Below are 21,841 nucleotides of genomic sequence, written 5' to 3'. Positions count from 1 at the left end.
CAGGAAATGGATGGCATACTTAGAGCAGGATTATTTGAGGATGATGTATTTACAAAGAGACTATAAACAAAGATGTGGAAAGATGTGAGAGGAGGGGGTAATTTGAAGCTCTTAATATCACAGTATCTGTTAATACTCCCAAACACCAAGGAGGAAGGTTGAGATAACCACAACCCAAGAGGAACCCCATTATGTTAGATGTCACCTGTGAAAAAGGGTCAAGCCATCCAAGGTAAATTTAGGTGGAGTGACTAAAATCCAGCCAAACCTCCCATTTGTCAAAAGCATCTAGAAAAATCACTCTGTTGACTTGTCTATACCTGTCAAGTTTCCGGAGCCAAGAGCAGGGAGAAGCAGGTATGGATGGGAAGAGACAGATCTGGAGAGGTGAATGCAAACCATCCAGCACAGCTTTGACACAGTATAAGTAGCATTCTAAACCCATTCTTGTTTTCATGGCAGTAGAAATGAAAAGAATAATTTAAAATCACAAATATGAGGAAGAACTAATGTAGAATCTATCTCTATTATAATCTACATATGGGCATTATCCAGGATATATTTATATCTAAGATATTTGTGGAAAATAACTTACAAGTCATAATTTAATATGTGTGGGGAGAATATTTTAATATTATCCTAAATAAAGTAAATTAGTGAAGATATATCTGACCTCATATATATGTATATAATTGATTGTAAAAATTACTAAATGATTTAAATATTTTCTTTCATGTCATCTCATCCATTAAATTCTGATGTTACCATAAAAATCAGCAATTTCTTTAATATATCCCTTTTTTTAAATCCAGTCTTCCATGTCATATTCTAAAGAAGCAGGAGAATGAGGCAATAAAATGAAAAACCAAGGAACCAAGGGTTGAATTCCACATCATAAACCATTCCTATGGAAGTGAACCAGGCCAACTACTATTGGTTTTCCATTTACAAATATAAACCAGGCCTTTCAGAGAAAGACTTGACAAGATGTGATAAGAATCATTTTTTTGGTGGGGGGAGGATACTGGGATTATACTCAGGGGCACTCAACCACTGAACCACATCCTCTACCCTATTTTGTATTTTATTTAGAGACAGGGTCTCAGTGAGTTGCTTAGCAGTACGTCACAGTTGTTGAGGCTGGCTTTGAACTTGCAATCCTCCTCCTGTCTCAGCCTCTCTAGGAATTTTTTGTTTGTTTGTTCTAATCAGTTATACGTGATAGCAGAATGCATTTTGATTCATTTGTTCACAAATGGAGCACAACTTTTCATTTCTCTGGTTGTACCTGATGTAGAGTCACACCACATATGCAGTAATACATGTACCTAGGGTAATGATATCCATCCCATTCTGCCATTATTCCTGCCCCCATATGCCCTCCCCTTCCCTCCATCCCATTGGCCCAAAGTTCCTCCATTCCTACCCCCCCACCCCCGCCATGGATCAGTATCCATTTATCAAAGAGAACATCCAGCCTGTGGTTTTTTGGGATTGGTTTACTTCTCTTAGTATTATATTCTCCAACTCATCCATTTACCTACAAATGCCATAATTTTATTTTCTTTTAATGCTGAGTAATGTTCCATTGTGTATATGTACCACAGTTTCTTTATCCATTCATCTGTTGAAGGATATCTAAGTTGGTTCCACAGTTTACATATTGTGAACTGAGCTTCTATGAACATTGATGTGGCTGTGTCACTACAATATGCGGATTTGAAGTCCTCTGGGTATAGACCAAGGAGTGGAACAGCTGTGTCAAATGGTGGTTCCATTACAAGTTTTCTAAGGAATCTCTATACTACTTTCCATAGTGGTTGCACCAATTTGCAGTATTAACAGCAACATATGAGTGTACCTTTTTATTATTATTGCTTGTATTCTTGATAATTACCATTCTGACTGGTGTGAGATGAAATCTTATAGTAGTTTTTATTTGCATTTCTCTAATTAATAGTGAAATTGAACATTTTTCACATATTTGTCGATCAAAGATATTTGTATATCTTCTTCTGAGAAATGTCTATTGAGTTCCTTAGCTCATTTATTGGTTTTTTTTTTTTGGGGGGGGGGTGTTGGTGTTAAGTTTTTTTGAGTTCTTTATATATCCTGGAGATTAATGTTCTCTCTGATGTGCATGTAGTAACAGTGTTCTCCTACTCTGGGAGCACTCTCCTCACATTATTGATTGTTTTCATTGCTTTTTATCTTGAATCCATCCCATTTATTAATTCTTGATTTTATTTCTTGCACTTCAGGAGTCTGGTTAAGGAAGTCAGGACCTAATTTGACATGATCAAGATTTGGGTCTACTTTTTCTTCTATTAGGTGCAAGGTCACTGGTCTAATTCTTAGGTCCTTCAGACACTGGGATTATAAGTGTGTGCCACCACACCCAGCTGAGAATCATTTTTTATTGCTGTTTAGTAATTGATCTTTTAATGATATATTAAATCTCCATATGTTTCAATTTGGTCATTTCTCCAAAATAATTATAAACCTCAAAAAAACCCAAGTGCCTTCTTGCATATTTTCTTTGGAACATTTTGCCTTTTGTCAAGATAAAATATTTGAAATAATAGGATCTAGTTCATCACCTAGTCTAACACTATGCCCCCAAAGAAGTCTTCATAAATATATACTGAATGAATAAAAGAATGCCAGTTGACACAATTACATTTTTGTGGCCTGCAACCAAGTACTTAACAATTAAATATCTGATATGATTTAAAACACCATCATGAATTCAACCTTCTTGTGCTTTAAAAATAGGAGGGCAGTGGGGAAAAAGATAAAATGCCTGCTAAATACAAGAAATTTATACCAGGCTATACAAGAGGAAACATCAAAAGCTGTATCAAAAACTATACAGATAAAAACTATGAGACTCCATTTGTTATTACCATTTAATAAGAAAGCAGTAAATTCATTGTGAAAACCACAACTTGTACTGTCTTGTTATGATCTCCTCAAACATATGCAGAAGAGATTGCTAAAATGCTTTCCAGGCAATCCTGGAAAAAGAAAAAAACATATTTGGATCATGCTCAAATACAGCAATGAACACACTTGTTCCCCAAACACAGAGATGTGAACCTAGTTTATTGTCGTGATGGTGGCATCAAGTTGGTGTCAAATTTCAAAAAGAGCTAAGGAAGTTCAAATATACTACCAAAATATGCAAAAGAGGACAGGTCATCTGCTCTGGTTTGAAGCGACCTCATGAGGCTCTTACTGATATCCTATGATCCCCAGGGTTGAGGATTTCAGTATTAATTGCATAGTCATATTGGAGAGACCCTAGATATCTAACCATGTCAAATATATTCAAATTCATAATCACAAGTTGGGAAAGTCTAAGTAGAGAACTTAAAGAGAGGAGATGACTGAATCACCAAGCAAATAAGTATATAGCTGCCTATTAAATCAAAATCATTACCCATAAGGAAAGGGCACCTGAAATCTGGTAAACAGGAGCTTAAAGTTTTTCATTTTCACATTTTGGCCCGGAAGGACACAGTCATCAACAGGTGAAAGCATAAAGAAAATGAGGTGTGTGTGTTTGTGTGTGTGCGTGTGTGTATGTGTGTGTATATGTGTGTGTGTGTGTATATATATAAAGTTTTACTCAGTCATAAATAATAATGAAATTTTGGCATTTGATGGTAAATGTTGAAACTAGAAAACATCATGCTAAGTGAAATAAGCTAGACTCAAAAAGATAAGGGTCAAATATTTTTTCTCATATGTAGAAGCTAGAGAGAGAGAAAAGAAATTTAAAAAGGGATCTCATGAAAAAATAAGGGAGACCAACAGAAGAGGATTAAGAGAAAGAGATAAGAGAAGGGTATGGGGAATGTTTTAGTCAGCTTTTGTGCTGCTGTGTCCAAAAGATCTCACAAGAACAATGGAGAGGAGGAAAAGTTTACTTTGGCTGATAGTTTCAGAGGGTCAGTTCATGGTCAGCCAACTTTATAGCTTTGGGCCGGAGGTGAAGAAGAACATCACAGCAGAAGGGCCGAGGAAAGCAGCTGAAGACATGGCAACTGGACACAGACAGCTCCACTCACCACAGACAAAATATAAGCACCAAAGGCACCCCTGCTAGTAACCTACCTCCTCCAGTCACACCCTGTCTGCCTCCAGTTACTGCCCAGTTCATCCATATCTACTGATTAGGTTAAGGCTCTTGCAACCCAATCATTACACTCTGAACATTCTTGCTTTGTCTTACACATGAGTTTTGGGGACACCACATATCCAAACAATGACAGGGATGTACTAGGGAATGAAATCTAGCAAATTATGCTATGTCAATGTATCACAATGATTTCCACTTCTATACGTAATTATAATGCAGTAATTTAAATAATAACAATAATAATATAAAGAAGACTAGTAGAGGGGCTGGGGATGTGGCTCAAGCGGTAGCGCGCTCGCCTGGCATGCGTGCAGCCAGGGTTCGATCCTCAGCACCACATACAAACAAAGATGTTGTGTCCGCCAAAAAAAAAAAAAATAAAAAAATAAATATTAAAAATTCTCTCTCTCTCTCTCTCTCTCTCTCTCTCTCTCTTTAAAAAAAAGAAGACTAGTAGAGTAGAGCAAGCAGGGGAAGCAGGGGAGAGGGAAAGGGAAGGTATTGGGGAATGAGATTAAACAAATTATGTTATGTGCATGTATAAATATGGTTAATGAATCCTACTACTATGTATAATTGTAATAAACCAATCAAAAAGAATTTTGAAGCATATATTAAAGATCTTAGTTAACTAGGTTATCCCATACATTGTGCAGGATATAAAATATGCTAAAATTTCACCACATTCTTTACATTAAAATAAGAGCAGATAAGATACTGTTTGTCTCTAAACTGATGTACAAGATTCCATTAAAAATAAAATTTAGCAAACATATGGAAATGTTCCATTAAAAATAAAATTTAGCAAACATATAGAAATGTTCTTATCATTGACTCAAAGATTTATGATGACTGCAGTTTGCTATGCTGAACACAATAGCTTATCATTTTCCCAGAAAGTTCTTAAGAATAGTCAAGTTTTGAACATAAAACTGGCCCACTAAGAAAAATTATAGGATAGTGTACAGTACACCACATTCTTTACATTAAAAAAAAAGAGCAGACAAGATAATGTTTGTCTCTAAACTGATGTACAAGATTCCATTAAAAATAAAATTTAGCAAACAATATGTATGAAAATACAAGGCTTTCTTTATTCTTCTTAAGAGCAATGACCCCAAACTAAACTCTATAATCATTATAAATATTCTTCTTTGCTATGTGCTTTATCTTTGCCCTAAAGAAAACCTTCATCTATTTATATTCAGTCTGCTCCTATCATTTTGTTTATTTGGATTTAGATTAAAACAGTCCTTTGCCTGCTTGTCTCTATCATTGCTCACAAGTTTAAAAGCCAAATTGCTATCAGAAACCCAAATTTCATCCATTCATTAATCTTTTGGCTCTACTTACTGGAAGTTCAATATCTGGTCAGGGACTTCAGTTTCAAAAGATATGCAATATTTGTATCACGTGAATCTGATCTAAATAACACAGTCTGGGAAATCAGTTGGAGGTCATTTGGCTTACAAAAATACTACTTGACCTACAGAATAAACACTAACCCAGCACACAGGAACTAACATTGCCTTTCATTTATCCCACGGACCTGACCATGGAAGAAAGTAATAGGTAGCTTTATCACTGCAGTATATTTGAGACTGTAATTTTTTACTCCAAATAGTAATTTTTACCAATTCTCCCTGCTTGTCACTTTTCTTTTCTGTCTTGCATTCTTTTGTGTCTCTTCAGGAATTCTCCTTAAAATTAAAATGCCACAGGGGAACACAAGAATGGGTGGTGGATACATCATTGCAGCAGCTCAAAAGTTGAAGAATTGAAGAATCCAAGAAAGACAGACATATGTTAAAGGAAGATGTGAGAAATCACCCTAAATGAAGATTGCCTATCTCCTAATTTTCCCAAGAAATAAACTAACCCATCTCATGCTACTCATCTTTACAAAGAATTCAAACCTGATTGCCATCAAGAAATAGTAAATTTCTATGTTCAAACTATAAGGTATCTCTAAGTTATAAAAGTTGAAGATACATCTTATTTTCTCCAAGCACATTTCTGAGATGACAATAAAAAGCCATTGTATTTGGCCAACCTTTTAGTTTTCCCCTGAAGTGTGACAACTAATACTAATACGCGAATGGTGGCTGTTTGCAATCATCCTTTTCCTGATCCTGTTTATCATGTATTTCATTCAACTCCCACGATTGGTCTATGATAATTATATTTCAAGGTCTTTAAAAAATACACACACACACACACACACACACACACTTTTTAGTTGTAGGGGAACACAGTACTTTTATTTTAGTTTTGTCTATGTGGTGCTGAGGATGGAACCCAGTGCCTCACACATACCAGGTGAGGGCTGTACCACTGAGCCACAACTCCAGCCATTTTTCAAGGCCTTTTTACTAAAGCTGATCTTCATGAGAATATGTCTGTATTGTTTTCTTATAATCCCCATCTTGCTCCTTATAAAAGATGAGACAATTAAACCCATCTGGATTCTTATCATGGTTTATGACTCATGCATGTAAAAACTTCTGGGGCACAGAAACAAAAATAACATTTTCAAATATAAACATCAGTGTTGATAAAATGAATTACTGTAATGGCATGGTAACAAAACCTTTTGTAAATGAGATGGTTTAAAATTCTTTGCTTTTAGTGAAATTGGAGGGCCAAAATAAATTGTCAACTGATAGATCATTAAAATTAATCTTGAGAAAAGTTTACTATGTGAATTTTGGCATTTATTGCAGAAAAAAATCAAAGAATTGAGTAAATACTGTGACAACATCATACTGTATAACACTGCTATAGAAAACTTCTTCCATTCCATTTCATGTACTTATTTGTATGAATAAAATTTATTAGAATTTATGCACTTAAAAATTAATAGAAATAAAACTGATACTAAGTATTGTTTAATCATAGAAATAAATAATATACTTGGACACATGAAATTGGAAAAGACCTCTCCCATCTATCTCATTTATACAACATATCTGAAATGATTTTTCTTTTTATGGTAATAATTATGAAAATTTATAACCTATCTTTGCTTTGAACAATCATAAACTAACACTGTTATAATGATAATGCAATATAAGAAATGTTTTTAAATACTTTCAGGATTTTTTAAAAATTTTATAACAATGAATACATGTCTTTTTAAAAGGTATATAACAAGTGATCTATAAAAGCATAAAGCTATTTATGTTATGGCTTTTAAAAGAAAAATGGAATGGAAACATTCTAGAAGAAAAAGACATAAAATTTCCAAGTGTTATAAAGAGATTGTTCAAGTGTTTTTAACTTGATTGCATTTTTGTGGGTAACTGAATTTATTTGCCATTGGTAGATTTTAAAATGATACAGTACTTTTATTAAAATGTCAATATTTATGACACAATGATAAGTGCATCATTTGCAATAGAAAATTTGGGATGTCAATTAAAAAATGTGGAAACAGGTAAATCATTTGTCAAAATTCTCTAAGCATTAAAAGAGAACAATTGATACTGCTGCCTTCTCCATGGTGAAGCAATTTGATAGCATGTTGAGCAGGTTATAAACAAGCCTGCAAAGGACAATAAGGTTTTAAGGCTCTGGCCCATTGAAACCATTTATTCTTTCACCATCCACCCTAATTGCCAGCATTGCTTCAGGAGCCTGACTGGAATCTAAAAGATTGCATGTGAGTTACCTTTCAAGTACAGTACTGAATTCATATTTTCATTTCATTATCAAAGGTTGAACATTATTTCACTAATACCTGAACTTATTTGTTAATTTTAATTTTTAAGCAGTATCATCATTACTAACAATGTATCATTTAGAGACATGAACTCTAACCAGGAAGAAGAAACTCTCCAAAGAGTTGCTACCCCAACTCTGCCACTACTAGCTGAGTGAGCTTAGATAACTCTGTTAAACTCTACAATCTCAGTCTTTCAGTATGAAAAACGAAGAAGTGATTTTTTGCCTTGCTATTTCACTGGAGCTTTGTGAAGAAAGATGTTGTATTACTTCTTACTAGACTGTAAAGATCTATATGAACCTGAAGTACTTTCATCACTATTATTTAATAAAAATGATTATTATTTACTGGGCTTTCAGAAATGTGCCAGACACTACTAGAAAATAAACACAAGATTCCACTTTCATCCTTAAAGAATTTTCCAAATTGGTGAGAGAATGTGAGGGTAAGAGTGACATTGGTAGAGTAAGAATAAAATAGAAAGCAATTCTGCTGATCTGACATTCATATTGTCTATTTTATTCTTCGACAACAGAGAATATTCTTCGACTGATTAAACCCTAGGAAACACATCCCATGAACTTGTTTTCTTCTTTTCAGCATTAATATGGATTGTAAGAAAAAGAGAGCTACATGATCTCTCACCATCTCAAATTCTTCAAAATTAAAGAGACTTAAATATAACAAGACTTGTGCTTTTCAGCTTGTGTATATTTTTAAATATTGTTTGGATAGTTTAAGATTTTTATGAAGAAAAAAGCTAAATGAAAATGAGGTGTTGTTTACAAAAAGTGTTCCTCTAAAATAAAATGATTTGTAATCCCAGCTACTCCAGAGGTTGAGGCAAGAGGATAACAAGTTTGAGGCCAGTCTGGATAACTTGATGAAACCCTGTCTCAAAATAAAAGGGCTAGGAATGTAGCTCAGCGATAGAGCAATTGCCTAGCATGAGTGAGGTCCTCAGTTCCATCCCCAGCATCACCAAAAAAAAAAAAAAAAAAAAAAAGTAAACTTCAACAAAATGAAAATTTTCTCCATTTATTCATGCAATATATTTTTAGTGAACAGCACAGGATATGACAGAACATATGTTCATGTGGGATAAGATAAACAATAAAAATAATAAAAACCCAAAATACTTATAGATTGATAGCTAGCAGTGGGTGACAAAGGTCTACTGAAAAAGTCAACAGGCAGAGGAAATACAAAAAGTTCAAAATACACGAGTCAGGAATATACTCAAGATGTCCAAATAATAGAGAGAATGGCTGTATGTTTAAAGCAGAAGGAGAACCATGGGAGACAGAGTCATAGAACAGATCTGAGCCAAATCAAGTAGACCTTTGCTGGCTGGACATAGAATTTGACTTTTATTCTAATCATACTGGGAAGACATTGAAATGTTTTAAGCAGGGAAAAAATATTATTTGGTCTATGTTTTCAAAAGATCATTCTGGCAACTTTGTATATATGGAAATTGTGAAGATATTCTGATTGATATGTCCTAAATAAAGAACAGCCTCAGCAAAAGGGAAGGCCTAGGGGAGAGATGGGTGGGAGGGTGAAGCAAGGGATTAAATGTCAAGAGAACTGTGCTGAGATGGGCTACAGAATGAGTCCATGGAACAATCGCAAAAGCAGTTACAAATGGATCTTCCTCTCTGTAGTACTCTTTCCCCCTTATCCTAGATTCTTTAGAATCTACCACCTAAATCTGTCTTCTAGCTGTCCAAATGTCCCTGCTACTCGTACCCAGTGTGCCAATTTAATCAATGATTCTTTACATAACTCTCATTTTTTAAAAAATAAAGACTATTCACTCAATGAGACTAGGGTTAAAAGGGAAGCAATCTGATTCTCCTAACACTAAGAAGAGTTTTTACAACTACAGGTATATATACATTTTTAAAAACTTGTTAAAACACATGGATAACAACAGAGAAAGTTTTTACAACTATATAAGGAACTTTAGTCAATTGAATAATGGGAGGAATGGTCAAGAGTATGAGGAGGAGCATTCTCTCTGTATAATTCACCCCTGCAAATTACAGTATCTTAAATAATGCCTGTAATATAGATATTTAGTAAAAAATGAATATTACACATAACAGAGTATTTCCTTTTTTGAAAAATAAGATCATTTGTTTGCGTTATAATGTGATAAATCAATTCAGTTTATTCTTCTACTTTTGATACCGAATAACAGGTAACAGAAAAGTATAATTAAGGAAATTAAATGTTCTACCAAAACAAAAGAAAGCTACCAATGTCTGAGTACCTCACATCAGTTCAATTAGCCCTATTCTATGCCATTGAGAGCTAACCATAGTGACTCAATAAATATCAAGTTTAAAATATGAAAGCAAGCTGCAGTGCTACTACTTTTTTAAAAGTGAAGAAATAAATAAGGAGAGGGAGTTGGAATAAAAAAAATTTAATTAAATGATCACAGTAGTCTCCAATGTGCAAGACACTGCAGGGAAAAGAACATACTCCAAATTCATCTGGAGATTAACTGTATATTTAGTCAACACTGATCATCCTGCAATGACCTATTCAGGCAGCATTGAATTCTGAGAGACACGTAGATTCATATAACTATTTATCAGCCAGTTCCTGTCAAAATTACAGACTCAAAACATATACTTGTTATTTCCTACCAAGATGCTTTAAAATGTCACATAGTGCAAATCAATAGGAAACATTAGCTCATATTTGGAAATATTTCCAAAAATAACCACTCCTTATTTTTCAGTATCATAAAGCAATAAGGAAAACCATACAAATACATTTTGACATACCTGAACTTGTTTAAACGCCAAAACATGCTTTATTTATTTTGTAAGACACTATAACATTTGACTGCTCTCCAACAGAAGATACGATCATAACTGGAGCTTTTCTTGATTTGAATCATAATTGTGAATATCATTTTTTTCAGTGTAATATCCTCAGTGATGAAGTACAAGGATCAATTTGTTTCTGTACTCACAGGTACCAAAGTACCTTATCTTCTTATTCAAAATAGTTGCAATGAGTAGACTATTCTTTTCCCCACCATTTAATTTGCTGCATTTACTCACCAATAAACTAAGAAACATGTTGCCACTAATATTTTAAGAGAAAATCATGAATACATATCATTATTTCCAATGCAATCTTTAACTTCTTTGGTTTTATGTTTTTCTTTCTCTTATGCGTAGTAATAACATTACTTAATATTTTATTAGTGTTATCCTACTGTATATTAAACACACATATGCGTATGCATATACAATAGGTTAAAAAATAACAGTACTAGTGGCTGTGGTTGTAGCTTAGAGGTAGAGTGCTTGCCTAGCACATGTGAGGCACTGGGTTTGATCCTCAGTACCACATAAAAATAAATAAATAAAATGAAGGTATTGTGTATGTCTACAACAAAAAAAAACTTAAAAATAACAGTACTAATGTTATTAGGATTACTAAAAACAGTGGGAAAATATTTAAAGTGCATTTTTGGCTTTAGGATACATCCTAGTGGGGGCATACAGTTAAATTAACTGTTTTTAAATCACTTGACATATTTATTATTATAATAACTATAGCAGATATAGATATAGACATAGACATAGATATGGATATATCTTGGTGACATGTGAACTATGTAACTACTTATCAGCCAGTTCTTTTCATAATTATAGACTCAGACTAGACACTTTTAAATAAAGAGATATGATACTTTGGAAGAAATAAGTACAGCGGGAAATCAACCATCATATTTCTTCCCCAAGGATAGTACCCTGAAATAAATGATTCTCATAATCATGATTTGAATCAAGAAAAGCTTTATTTATGACCACATGTTCTGTAGGAGAGCAGATAAATGTTTTTTAATATATTAGAAAATAAATAAAATGTTCCAGCATTTAAAGACAGAGTCAGAGACAGAGAGTCCTAGTATTCAATAAACTTTAGTTTCTTGCTTCTCTTATAAAAGCAAATTAACACTGGCTGTGGCAGTGCACACTTGTAATCCCAGATACTTAAGAAGTTAAGGTAGAAGGAAGACAAGTGTGAAACCAGTGTGGGCAATGCAGTAAAACTTTTTCTCAAAATAAAAAATACAAAAGAGGGCTGGGGTAATAGCTCAGTGGTAGAGCACTTACTGATCACATGTGAGGCACTAGGTCAATCCTCAGCACCACATAAAAATAAATAAATAAATAAATAAATAAAGATATTATGCCCATCTACAACTAAAAATAATTTTTTAAAAAATAAAAAGTAGCCCAGTGATACAGTACTTTACCTAGCATGTGTGAGGCTTTGGGTTGGATCTTCAGTACCACAAAAACTAAAACACTAACAATATTGGAAATTACTTTCTTTAGTTGCTCTTTCCAGAGGTTTTAAACTTGGGATACATAGACGGAATTCAGGAAACTCTGTGAACCTGGGTGGGGGAAAATTACATCTTTGTTTTCATTACCTTTTTAGCTGAAATTTAACATTCACTTTGATTATACTTGTAGGTTACAAATTACAGAAATATTGATAATATCTGCAAGTATACTACAATTATTGAATGTTATATACTCTGAGTTATATTATAGAGAGATATTATGTATATGTATATGTGCAATTTTTATAGCATTGAATCCTTGTAAAACCCAGTGAATCTAACAGGTGTAATATATCTTGCCCATGATAAAACAGTTAATAAAAATATAGAGTCTGAAATCAAGGCCTGTATGATTTCCACTACATCAGGAAGCCAATACAGTAATACACAAGAAATGTATACATTTTAAAAGAGAAAGCTTAGAGAAAACAATGTTAGTAAGGAGGAAGAGGGGGGAAGGGAAAAGGGGGAAAGGATTCCTTAGTGGTAAAACTTCATACAGAAGAAATGAGCCAGAAAGAATGTTCTTTTGGGGTGAATCTGCTCTTAAAATCCTCCAGCTGACCTTGCTGTTCCATCCATGTCTAAAACCAGCCTCATGTACCACCTCTGGCCAACTTCCAGGAGAATGGCTTGTGGATTGCCAACATTCCATAAATATTTCAATCAAAAGAATGAAATACATCTTGAATAATGAGGTAGCTCTTGATGTTATCTCTCAATAATCACTGACATTATAATAGCTTTTATATACTAGGTTGTTCTTAACTGCTGTGTGAGTAGGATTATATAGGTAGAACTCAAGAGATCTGAAATGGTGAAACTTCAAGATCCAGCATCATAAAGCATGGACTAGATAAGCAGTGAGTGTTGGTATGCACCCTGTGATTAGTCCCATCCGTCTTTCCTTGTGGATTGCCAACATTCCATAAATATTTCAATCAAAAGAATGAAATACATCTTGGTATTTCATTCCTGGTTATAGCTGATTCAGCACACACTCTGTCTCATCAACACAGGCACATCTCTACCCACAGCTCATGTTCCAGAAGTAAATGTCTGACACAAATGTCTCCCCTGGACAATTGAGCCAGCAAACTACTATATGATGTAACATCACCTTCATCAAGCAATATCCACAAATCCCCCTTAGAACTGGTTTGTAAATTAATGTTGTTAATCCATTGAGCTAAAGCACCAAAGAGATCATTTATTTTGCAAAACTCTAGTCTTCATTTTTTGTATTGCTTACAACATTATTATAGCAGCCAAAATGTTTGCACAATAGCTATTTTTTATAGGCTGATTCATTTCATATTTGAATTTTTTAAGTTCATGGGGTGCTTAGGATAGGAAAATCTTTTTTGTCCCAGGCTGATTATGTATCCAGATTGAACTTAAGCCTGTTGATTTCAGTATTTACTTTCAATAAGGGAAAAACTCTAGGGGAAAAAGTCTAGTTCTATCCATTAGCTGAGTCAAAATGAGCAGTTCCTAGAGATGTCTAAATTCATCACAGAAGGTCTCCCTGCCAACTGCTTCACACTTTTTTTTGGCTGCTGTTCACACCTTGCGTTTGTTCCAGGACATAAGACCCTGAGTCAGCAGCTCACCCTACCATTCTTCCTCATCAGCATTTGACTTCAGTCCCTTGTGGTAGGTCAACTGTTTTCAGAGAAAGTGACAACTATTTCTCTCATCTCACCTGTTGTTTTCCACTATGACTCTGTATTTCTTCCCATTGAGAGTCTATTTCTCACCCACTTGAATTCAGCCTGGACTTGGGATTTGTAGGAGTAACACCAGGTAACTTCAAATTGGGGGTGGGTGGGTCATAAGAAGCCATAAAGTTTACACCTTTCTCTCTTCTGGAATCCTTAGAACACCATGCTGTGAACGAGTCCAGTCTTGCTAAACATAGAATGAGAGGTCATGTGAAAGAGAACCAAGGTTCCCCAACTGACTGCCAGCATCAACTGCCAAAAGTATGAAGAAGGACATCCTGGGCCTCTGACCCCAGGAAAATCATCATTTGATTGTAAATCATGCAATCCCAGGAAAAATCAGCAAAAAATCATTTATAAGCCCCAAGCAGAGGACTGACATATATAATTGTGGTTTTTAAACTACTAACTGTTGGGGTTGTTTGTTACATAGCAATATGTAGCCCCTTTAGCAGCCTTTCCTAAGAATAATTTAGTGTTTTATCTCAATCTTTGTTCAAGAGGGGAAAAACGGAAGTCTTTGCCAATACATTTTTTCCCAACCAATAATGGTTGCATTTAATGCCAAATTTCAGTCTCCAAAACATATGGATGTGACCATAATATGATGATAAAACTCTTTCAACTGCTATCTGTTAATACACAGATTAGAAAATATTTACTCAGGGACTGGGGTTGTGGCTCAGTGGTAGAGTGTTCGCCTAGCATGCATGAGGCACTGGGTTTGATCCTCAGCACCACATAAAAACAAAATAATGTGTCCACCTAAAACTAAAAAAATACATAAATAAATACATATTTTTTAAAAAGAAAGAAAATATTTACTGTGTGCTTAGAACAGGGCATCAAAAAATAAGAGTATGAGCCAGGTGTGGTGGCATATAATCCCAGTGACTTGGGAAGCTAAGGCAGGAGGATCACAAGTTCAAAGCCAGCCTCAGAAACTTAGCAAGCTCCTATCTTAAAGTAAAAAATAAAAAAAAATTTAAAAAAGACTGGGGATGTGGCTCCATGGTTAAGTGCCTCTGGTGTTCAATCCTTAATATCAAAAATAAAAAGAGTATGAATACTGAATTAAGAAAGACTAGTTGGAATGGTAGTAGAACTTTTAAGAACTGTATTCCTTGTACCTAAGCTAACCAAATAGACTTTTTTAGAGCTGGGTTGTATGCATTGCTCAGCCTAAGTCATAGAAAGATCCCTGAGTATTGTACTTCCTAATCATTTTTTTTGGTCTTTTTCCATTCTTGGTGTCTTTTCAGCTTCACAGCTTATAGATTACAAATACTTAGGACAGATATTATTTACCAGAGTCATATATGCTATCTATGAAAACCCTAGACAGTAAGCAAAATTTGGGAGCAGAAGTTATACTGCTTTAATCAAATCACAAAAAGAGAATATGATATACTGATTTACAGTATAAGGTGCCTCATGTTAGTACATATATTAATACACCACAGTGAATCCTTATATAAAAGAGAACTCATATAGAAAATAACCACTATACTATAGCCAAACACCATAGCTACCCTCCAACACAACCATCACCAACAAGTGAGCATCCACCTCCCCAGGCTGTAGTAAGGCACCCAACATCCTCTACTATAGTAGTATCAGAGAAGTCAAGTAAGGATCACGGGTATTCATTCTCACTGGGCAATAATGAGTCACATCTCCACATACCCATGGTGTTTGTGGATAACACGTAGAAAGCACAGACTCCTATCCCACCCATAAGTAATGAGAGCAGAGTCAGAAGAGCCCGAGGAGAGAATCAGGACTTCTGCTGTTCTCCAAGAAAAACAAGTCATTCCTCCTCTCCCTGTGGTGTCAGTAGTGGCAGGCAGAGAGCATTAAGGAAGTTTCCTACCTTTCCCAAGCAGAAAGATATCTGGGGAGACCAGGTGGGAGCTGGAACTCCCATTCGTTCTCAGTAGTAGCAAGAAGTGCCCTGCCTTGGGTATCAGTGGTACCAGACAGAGGCACCTGGATGGACTTCAACCCCCATCTGACAGTAAAAAGTGGCAACCCTTATTCTCTTAATGTCAGAAAAAAGTCATCTCAAAACAGACTAAACAAGATCTGGAGTCTCATAACATGTTCTGGTTAAAGATGTTACTTATTTATCATGCCAAGAAAGAAAATGATCTAAAATTGAATGAAAAATAACAGTTAACAGATGCCAATAAGAAGGTGATAGAGAACCTGGAATTATCTAAGTCATCAGGAGAATCCAATTCCCCTTCCTATTTTAAAAAGATTTTAAAATAGTTACAATCAAAAATGTTTCAAGGAGCTAAGATCCCTGAAACAAAATAAAAGTCTCAGCAAAAAAGTTGAAGATATAAATAAACCAAGACCAGATAGAAATTTCCAGACTGAAAAGGCAAACAAACAAAAAAGTAACTGAAATAAGCTCAGGGATAGGCTCCAGAGCATAACAGAGACAAAAGAATGAGTGAACCAGAAGACAGAAAAATAGTAATCACCCAATCTGAAACTGGAGAAAAACTAAATAAAAAAAAATTAACAAAGTGTGAGAGACCTGTGGAACTATCACAAAAGATCTAACGTTTACGTTTTGGAGTTTCTGAAGGAGTAAAGAAAGAGAATGAGCCTGGAAAATACTCCAAGAAATTATAGATGACCCAAAACCTTCCAAGTTCATAAAATACATAAACCTACAGACTCAAGAAGGTGGGCATAGTCAAAATGGATAAAGCCAAAGAAACCCAAATCATTACACATCTAATCAAACTTCAAAAACTAAAGAAAAAAATTTTGCAAACAGCAGAAGATAAGCACCTTACCTTACCACCAAAGGAAACTGGGTACAAGTCCATAAGATCTCTCTGTAGTATTACCTTCAATTGCAGCTATAGTTATTTCAGTTTAATTGTAAAATTTCCACAATGGTGGGGAAAAAAATATTTCCTGAAAAGTTACTATGGACTTCTATTTTACTTCTCTGAGCCAGAATTAACTTCACCATGTGAAAAATTCTGAGGTCCACAGAAAGATAATTAGGCTTACTTGACTAGAGTAACAATAAGACAGTAGCAAGCAAATTATAAAACCTCAGAATAAATTCTGTCTCTTCAAAGCTCTTTGAAATTTAAAAATACTACTCTATTAAAAACAGATATTAGAAGTTTTGCCTCAGAAAGTAGTTCCAAGCACTGCTTTGAGGATTCTGATTAGGACTTTCCCTGTTTATTTGCTATCATAATCTATGTCTGGAAATAGTAAAGTGGTAATTACATTTCAGGCAAGTTATACCTGCCATTCCAACTCTTGGTTCAAGCCCTTTCTACCTCCAGTGAACCCAAAGCCATCAGGTAAATCTGATTTCCTACCTTCAAACTTAGCTACTGGAATTTATATAATATTTTCATTTATTATGCATTCATGAAAACTTTCAACAGCTTTCCACTTCCTACAGGAAAGGTACAAACATCTTAGTCTAGCACACAAGGCCACTACCTAGTCCCCATTCATTTCTCTAATTGATCTACTTCTCACCTAAAGACCATCCACTGTAACTAGGATGGTTTGTTCACTGATCTCAAACTTCTTTTTATCTTCTCAGCTCTATTTTTCTCATACTATTATTTTTTTTCCTGAGAAATTTCCTATTCCTCCCTGCTTCCCCAAATTCTATTCTTTGAAGTCCCACCTCCATTCTGAAGCTTACCTTGGAGATGTATCTCTCCACTTCAATTTGATGAGGGGAAATACATTATTGTGATTCACATTAATATCTGAAATTCTTCAAACCAAGCTCAGATCTCTAATCTGACACTAATTATCTTTCCTTTCTTTCACCACTCATCTCATTCCCCAACCTAGTATGAGTTATTTGTCATTCATATTTTTTGCCTAAGTCCTAGCTCCCTATTCAGATTGCAAGTTATTTAATAGGTCCTTTCTCTCTACAGGTCTCTGAAAAAAGAAAAAAAAATGTTTGTGTTAATAGTGATAGGGACTTTAACATTAGATCTGGTGTAGCAGTAACTTGTTCTCCCTTCTGTAACCCAAATTCCTCAAATACAAAATAAAAAAGGGGAATTAAATTAGTGGTTCTTAACCAGATATATACATTAAACTCACCTGAGGTCATCTTTAAAATTATGCATATCTATGTCCACCTAGTTCCTCTACCTCTATTCAGTAGGTCTGTAATGGATTCTGGGAATTTGAATTTTAAAGCCACTAAATTGGTTCCCCACTCTACTTGAGAATCACAGTATGGGATGTTCTCTGAGGACCCTTCCAGGTTTATTAGTATTACAAAACATTTTAGATTCCAGGAGCATTAAATTGGTAGTCTATCTCTTTTTAGCTCTAATTGTGTGATTGATATAGGCATGAGAATGTGAATTATTGTTTGTGGGTATAATACATCATATTAATCGTGCAAGTGAAAAACAGATTTAAATTTGATGAGGGGAAATACATTATTGTGATTCACATTAATATCTGAAATCTTCAAACCAAGCTCAGATCTCTAATCTGCCACTTATTAGCTGTGTGACCTCAAAAAAGTGACTTAAACCCCCAAGGGTTATCTCTCTGCTTTGATAAAATGTAGACAAAGATAGTACCTAGCTCATAGGGCTGTTGTGAGAATTAGTTAATATGTGTAACATAATTTTGCATAGTGCCTGGACTATACTAGATTCCCAGTGCATTTCAGCTGTTGCTTAATATAAATTGCTAATCCAATGAACTTCTATTCTTCCCTCCCCACCCCTTATTATGTTAGCATCTAAATATCAGAGAGAACATTTGGCCTTTTGTGTTGGGGGACTGGCTAATTTCACTTAGCACGATCTCTCCAGTTCCATCCTTTTACCAGCAAATGTCATAATTTCATTTTTCTTTATGGCTGAGTATATTCCATTGTGTATATATACCACATTTTTTAATCCGTCATTTGTTGAGGCACCTATGCTTGTTCCATAGCTTTGCTATTGTGAATTGAACTGCTATAAACATTGAAGTTGCTGTGTCATTGTAGCATGCCGATTTTAAGTCCTTTGGGTATATGCTGAAGGGTAGGATAACTGGGTCAAATGGTGGTTCCATTCCAAGTTTTCTGAGGAATCTCCATACTGCTTTCCAGGGTGGTTGAACCAATTTGCTATCTCCCTGGCAATTAGAAAAAGGGGAAAGGGAATGAAAGGAAGGAAGGGAAGATGAGATTAGGAAAGATAGTAGGAAGAATCAGACATAACTTTCCTATGTTCAGATATGAATACATGACCAGTGAAACTCCACATCATTAATAACAACAAATGAGATCCTAATTAGGATAGGTTATAATCCATGTATGTATAATATGTCAAAACACACTCTATTATCATGTATACCTAAAAAGAACAAATATTTTAATTTTTAAAAAGAAAAAGAAAACGCAATACAGTTCCAAGATGGCTTTTCTTTCTCTACCAAGACACATTCAATTCCCTCTACAAAAAATATATATGAATTGTTAAAACTTGATTCATCTGGAGATGTTTATCACCCCCGGGCAATCACGTCCAACATACAGTTTGAGGAAGCTATAGAAAAATTGAGTCTAAATTCCTAGATGCATCTAGTAACTGACAACTAAACAAATCATATATTTTTATCACAAAAGTGTTCCCATTTAAAAAATATGTGTGTATTTTTTGTGACTAACAGCAATTTAGGAACACAGTGTCACTGAATTCATAGTTGCTTTTGTCATTATATATTTTACAGTCAATATATACTATAAATACAACTATTACCATGTAAAGTTTCTTCAATTTATTTTTTTCTCTTTAAAGGATTCAAACAGACTGAGAAATACTAGCCCCAGAATATTAAGTTACTATCAGAATTATTTCCTAAAATTATTTACCATCTTCATCTCAGAGTTCTGGGTAAAGTAATTTGCAGTGATGACATAATACACAAGGACTTAAAGTTTTGTAAATAAAACCAAAAAAGGAAAAATACAAACTGCTGAATATTTAAATTTTATTTTGAAAGAGATAGATTTGAAAAATGGAGAGAAAAAAACTATTGCTACTGGATAATGTGCTGGCCAATAAAAGTGCTACAGTCTTTGGGTAGATTTCTAAAACTGCTTGGAATTTACAATTCAATAACCAAACTCTTGAAAAAAGAAAAAAAAAGCAAAGAAATTAGCAATACATTAGTGTATCACTCTTTCCATAAGTGTTTTATGTAGATATGGAAAAGGCCAAACAAACAACACTTTTTCACTTATATCAACAAAAACAAATATGAAGAAGGAGGCACTCATTAAGTATGTTCTGCTAGCATCTTTCAAACTGGGGTGTCAGGAGCCATCCATGGGTTCCTTGTGGGTCACCGCACATGGAAGTCTCATGGATACAGACATCTGGTGTCTGGGAATGACCAGTGGACTTTTCCTCTGGTCAATTGCCCAGGGACAATGTGAATCTCTATTATGCTCTGCTATGGCTCACATAGCACCTGAGATGAGTATGACCTGTCAAGATGTCAATCAACCTGCTGACTGTAAGACATCACAAAGCTGTAAGACGTCACAAAGCAAGACTCCACCCTTGAAATCTTATCCCTGCCTTTGATGTACCCCCTTAAATAAACCACCGGAGCCATTATATCTTTGTCTAGTTCCAGAATCCATGTGGACTAGATCTATCAGGGGCTTTACTTTCTGTAAATATATTTCTGAGTATTTGTGCTTTGTTATTTACTAATTATTTGAGATTGTAAGTTTTAGGGTGGCTTGGATTATCCTGGACAAGAAGAAGAACACCTTCATGAGACACTGGCCATCACCGCCCCCCCATACTGGGGGAAACTTTTTTTCTAGATAATTAAGACCTAAATTTAAAAGAAGAAAAACTAACTTCTTTGACAGAGAAATAATAACAAAAATGAGCCAGATTCTTATAACATTGTTTTAGAAAACTCCAAATTTTTACTCACATGGTTTTTCATTTCAGTATTGTTAGGCATGCAAAATACTATTTAAAATGTTTGTAAGAAACTGAGAACTTTAATAACAAAGTTCTGATTACACACGATTTCCCTGTTACCCAAATAACCCTTGCTCTAGAGCTCATGGTGATATGGGAGTTAGAAATTGTTTAAAATTTCATTCTGTTTATAGGGTTCAAATAACCTCGTAATTTTTGTTTTGTTTTCATTTTTTGTTTTTGATTTTTGTATATGCAAAGCAACCCTGCAAAATTCCATTTAGTTGTAACACCCAAGAAGACGATGTAAATTTGGAGAAAAAAACAAAAACAAACAGCAACAGTACAGTGGAAAATCAAGGAAGGAAGTTTAGAGACTATTATACACTGCTTTTTGAGTAAACATGAACAAATCATCTAACCCCAGAATTTCACGTAGCTAGTTGTAAAATGCAGAAGTTGCCTTGTTCAAAGATTGCTTAAATGATTCTAATTTAGAGATGTGGTGTGTTGAGAAGGTTTTGCTTATTTAGGGATACTATGTCTTTACCACATTATATGATAATAATTAGGCATGTCAGCATATTTTCTGGGGTACAGAAGAAGGCTTTGATGAAATTAGGTCAATTAAGACCTAAAGGATGATTACAATACAGTGGTTCTGTCCTCTACGAAAGGCTAGCTTTTGGTTTTCTCAAAGACTTTGTGTTTATCTATGATGAATCTTCTGTGAAGAGATCCATAGTGTCTCAAAGCAACATAGCTAAATTCATATAAATCTCAAGCCATATAAATGCTATTGTAAAGAAGTAAAGAAACAGCACATTCAATGCCCACTACAATTAATGTTGAATTATTACAACAGAAATGTTAGAGGTGGTGGTGCCATCTAGCTGCTGC

Source organism: Marmota monax, unplaced genomic scaffold, assembly GCF_021218885.2.
Source record: "Marmota monax isolate L192 unplaced genomic scaffold, Marmota_monax_Labrador192_F-V1.1 WCK01_AAM20220418_F8-fsc00077, whole genome shotgun sequence".
Taxonomy (NCBI): domain Eukaryota; kingdom Metazoa; phylum Chordata; class Mammalia; order Rodentia; family Sciuridae; genus Marmota; species Marmota monax.
The sequence above is the reverse complement of the archived record's forward strand: the minus strand, read 5'-3'. Positions refer to the sequence as shown.